Here is a 5,392-nt window from a genome sequence, read left to right as displayed (position 1 = left end):
AAAATAATGTCCCTGTTGATGTTTGATCTTAATGACAGAAAAGAGGACTATATAAGTGGACATATAAACCAAGTACGAACATAATTAGGTAAGTAATATTAGCACATATAAGCATGAAATATACAATTACAGCGAATTACAGTTAATATTACATATCAAATATTAGAAAATGAAAAATTAATTTTTAATTATAGTAGGATTTAACTGATAAAAATATAAATGCTTTTGATCTTATGTTTCCCTTTTAACCTCTGAAATAGGTTTTCTTTTCTTAATTTAAAGAAATGTTATGTGTGCACACACACACATACACATACACACCATGTTCTAATGCACACAACAGTATAAAGCTATTAAATTCATCTTTTATCAAAGTGCTGTTATATTTTATTTCAGAGCTTTAGATTATCGTATAATAGTTATATACATTGATTTAACAGTTTTCTGGATAGACAAAAGAACAGACTATGTAATACACTAGAAAAAGCAAAAAGCTCAATTCGATAAACATTTGTTGTACACCGATTATATATGAAGTAGTGTGATAACTTGCTGCAGAAGACATAAATATAAGTAATCCTTCTGTGCAAGAAGCTCACAATTTACTACATACGATAATGCAGTTTAAGAGTATTTATCCAAAACTGCAAAATGGATAAAAGCCTGAAACAAAGCAAAAAGAAAATATTAATATGAGGAAAGAAGCTAAAATATTTCTCATGTAGTCTTATATTCCTTTGTGTTCACTAAGCTATGCTTACAAAGTATAAATATATATGAGTTCCTTGTTTGTGGTAGCTCTGACTCTATTCCCTAGTCTGATATATTTTTCCCTCAAATAGTGTATTGGTCAACATCGAAAGAAAATATTTGTGATCCACTAAACCATGTGTTCATTTCAAAATGGTAAAAATTGACCTTGTTTATTGGTATGCTAGAAGATATGAAAAGTATTGCTTGAAATCTACTCACCTACTCCCTTTAAAATGTTTTTAAATAGTAATATGACAAGAATGAATCTTACTCATTTAGCCTGTTGCTAAAGGCTTTATTTTGCTTTATGCTTATAGTTCTTCCAAAGGTTTATGAAATATTCTTTTTTAAAAAATATGTTAGTGTAATAGGTGTATTTTTTAAAGTTCATGTACTTTTTTAGTAATCTCTGCACCCAATATGAGTCTCAAACCATAGGCCCAAGATTAAGAATTGCCTACTTTTCCAACTGAGTCAGCCAGGAGCCCTTGAAATATAATTTATAAGTACAACCATGTTACTTTCTATACTTGGATTTTGGATTGGTCCTTCTCTACGTTCATTTCAGCACCTCCTTTTTCTTTTTTTTTCTTTTTCCTTTTTTTTTTCCTTTTTTTTCGAGAGAGAGACAGAGAGGCTGAGTGGGCAAGAGAGGGGCATACAGAGAGAGAGAGAGAATCTCAAGCAAGCTCCACCCACAGCACAGAGCTGAACTTGGGGCTTGATCCAATGACCCTGGGATCATGACCTAAGCCAAAATCAAGAATCAGACACTCAACCAACTGATCCATCCGGGTGCCCCAGCACCTCTTTTTTAATCATTATCATTAGCTCATCTAGCTTGAGAATTACCTCCTCTATGAAACCTTTTCTGGTCACTCCTTAAAGCTACTTTTTGCTTTTGTGTTGGTCCCATGTTTAAATATTATAATGTCATACAGAATGATAATGTGTCCACTAGAAGAGACAACATCTGGGTCTTTTAATTTTTGGCATTTGATTTTAAACTAGTGTCTGACACATAACTGACATCAATAATTGCTTGGAGTCAAGATGCTAGTAACAGAGGTAAAGGGCAGCAAGACTAGAAAGAGATCCCACCCTCCCCCGCTGGATGGTTACTAAGGAAATTACTGTAAATTTATTATCAATCTTACACAATCCAAGATTGAAGTACAGCATATAAGTATTCTCTTCAAAGTGACCTTTCACATTTGGGGGCCAAATCTTAGCTTCAAAAGTTAATTACTTATATGTCTATTTAAAACTATTGCTGTTAAAACTAATTATGTGGATTGAGTGAAAAGGAATTGAATGGCACCTTCTTTAAGCACTTTAAATGTAGGCTTAGATTAATGATAATCATTTTTTAGGGTGACAACTGGAAAAAGACTCTTACATAATTAGAAATTCAAATAAAGCTCTTATATATCTCTTTATAAATGAAGTTACATTTATTTTAGTTCTTTTCAAATAAAGCATATTAAATTTCCATTTGCTATGCTTCCTCTCATCTAGATACATCTTCAGAGATTTATAGGTCTATTTCTTAAATGATCACTTAAAAAAATTGCCACTTGGATTAATTATTTCACTAGGAATAATTGTCATTCTCCAACAATTATCCATAATGGTGAACACAGGGGTGGAGCTCATTTGACAGTCTTTGCCCTTGCAGATGTATTTGGTAAGGTAAAATATCAACAGTGTTACAGTGAATAAAAGAAATGATAAACTCCAAGAGGATTAATATCTTCTAAAATATTTAAAAAATAATCAATTTTGTATAGTTCTAGCTAATAGAAGGCAAAAGAATGTCACAGACCTAAAATAAAATGTCATCATTTTCTTTTAAGAACCGATTTCTTTTTTTTAGGTGCTCCTGGGTGGCTCAGTCGGTTAAGTGTCTGACTTCGGCTCAGGTCATGATCTCATGGGTCATGGGTTCGAGCCCTGCTTTGGGCTCTGTGCTGACAGCTAACTCAGAGCCTGGAGCCTGTTTCAGACCCTCTGTCTGCCTCTCTCTCTGACCCTCCCCTGCTCATGCTGTCTCTATCTCTCTCTCTCAAAAATAAATAAAACATTAAATTTTTTTTAAAAAGAAGTGATTTTTTTAAATAGCATAATTCAAAAATATTAGATAGCTATCTAGTTTCTGAGAGACTGCAGTTACCATTGGAGTGCATTATTTTATTAATATTTGTAATATTTAAAAGGTTATAGACCCATACTAATGATCTGACCCATATTTTCTTAGAGAATAGATAGCTTATATTACAAGAAGTTGCAGGTAAGGATCAATGTAGTACACTAATGCCCTCAAGGATACAAGATCTTTTCATGCTTTCTTTTGGCCACCTTACTGCATTCACTTTGTTGCAAATCATATCTTCCAGTAGCATCACCTCCAACACCTTATGACCAAAGAAATGGTTCCTAGGTATGAGCCACTATACCTGACTTCACATGTGCATGAGCAAAGCTAGTCATTGAACTAATCATTGATCACAAGAATTCAATGAGATACTGACTTAGATGAATCAGGAGTTACTCCTGATGTGGCAATGGAGGAATTCACTTTGCTTCTGAATTCTGTGCAGGCATAAAGGGTGACTGACTACAGTTGTGGTTCCCTTAGCCAATTTGAAAAGCAGAATGGAAGATAAATGGTAAAGCAGCAATGTTGTTTAACTGTTTATTGTGTTACTAGAAACAAAGTTATCATATGATAAGAACAATCTAAGAAACAACTCAAACTAAATCCAGAAAGAAAAAAACCTTCCCGATTCCCCAGGGGTATTTCCCAAAGCTAGGAAATCAAACACCATAAAAGAAAATCATACGTGGCCTTTCTGGAAATGTTAATCAACAAATGAAGTCCAAGATTCTGAAAGTATGAAATAGAAATAAAACCTGCTGCTTTCTTGATTTTAGTGTGCCCATTCCCTCGTGTAAGGGGAAAGCACATAAAATTGTGAAGTAAATAAACCATGCTACCGTGTATGTTAACAAAAGCTAAAATTGTTCTTCATAGGTGCTTGAGCTATGCATGACCCTGCAGAACTCTGATTGGATTTTATTCCTTAATATACACAGTATACATAATGCATCATGCAAAGCCTGTAGCTTGACCATTTAAGATTTGAAATTGAATACATAATAAATGTCCTGTGAGCACATCTTACCTCTGTGTGTCTTTCAATGACTGTAGCAGTTGCTTCTGCTTTTTCTGAATTGTTTCAAGAATTATTTCTGTACAGTCTTTTGTCAGAGCTAATTTCAGTAAAATCTTTTTTACACAATAACATGTTATCCTTTTTTATAATATGAACAACTGAAATTGCTGCCATACTGAAATTTAATAACATGCTTCACTGAATACAATGCATTTACTTGTTTTTCTGTTTTATTTAATCTCCAAAAGGTACAGATCACCTACAATTTAATATAATTATATTGGAATATCTAAAATATAAATATTAATATTACAGTAAGAAAGTGGATAAGTATTTATTTTAAAACTTGCATGGTCTATAACAACTTTGAAGGATATTTTGTTCTTAGTGTATTTATTGTGCTTGTGGTAACAATGACTGGATATAATTTTGTTATCATATAAATTTTACTGTCACTGGGTGTCTATTTTTTCATTTAGACTTGCAAACTTAATTTGAAAAAGCTTTAGAGCAGGCCTATGAATATTACATGTGTATATTAGAAGTAAAAAAATGTAGTTGCTGTATACATTATTGAAGACTATCTTAGTAAGAGGTTGCACATTGAATAATTTTTTCTCTTCAAATTCTCCTCATTTTCATGTTAATGTCTTTGGAAATGTCACTTCAGTACTTTTGCGATTACAAACTTTTCAACAACTATCCATAAATAATGCATCAGTGACAATATTGTTCTAATAACTTATTTAGGCCATAATTAATTCACAGCTCTAGGCATATTTAAATAAGGGTCTTCTTTTAAGTTTGCTGCTTTCAGTGCTGCTCATTTAGGCAATCTGAAAAAACAAAATTCAAAACCAAAATAGCATGCTTCCTGTGGTTATAGTTTGTAAGTTGCAATCTATGACAAACATATGCTCCCAAATAAATTACCTGAAATATCTAAATCCATGTAGGATGTTTTTCTCTACCCTCCCTTTAATTTGCTCTGGGGTTTTAATTGCCAACTATGGATTCTCCTTTCTTATTCCCTAATTCCCACTTTTCATGCAGAGGAGTTAATGGGGTTATAATCTCGTAATTAAAGAAGATAATTCTAATTTCTCTGATGACTCTTTATTATGATAATCTTGTTAAGATTATGGTGTTTCATTTGTTACTACACGTGAACAGTTGGCTTTGTGGAGGCAGCCTTGCTACTGAGTCACTAAATAATTAAAAAAGCAGAACACTCCAGCCCGCAAAGTCTTACTGCTAATGTAAGACCAAAGTTAGATTTAACTTTCTGTAAATCTATCAAATGAACCATTGGACATATCACATATTTAATATGAGTTATCAAATAGAAAATAAAGCTTCATTAAGCAACTATCTGATTTTGTATTTAATAAAGAATTGTTTTTTTCTAGATTGATATCTTTGTATCAATTGCCATAGCAAGAAACATAAAAGACAAGTCATTA

The sequence above is a fragment of the Crocuta crocuta genome, unplaced genomic scaffold (assembly GCF_008692635.1).
Source record: "Crocuta crocuta isolate KB4526 unplaced genomic scaffold, BGI_CrCroc_1.0 scaffold435, whole genome shotgun sequence".
Lineage (NCBI taxonomy): Eukaryota > Metazoa > Chordata > Mammalia > Carnivora > Hyaenidae > Crocuta > Crocuta crocuta.
Note: the sequence above shows the minus strand (reverse complement) of the source record.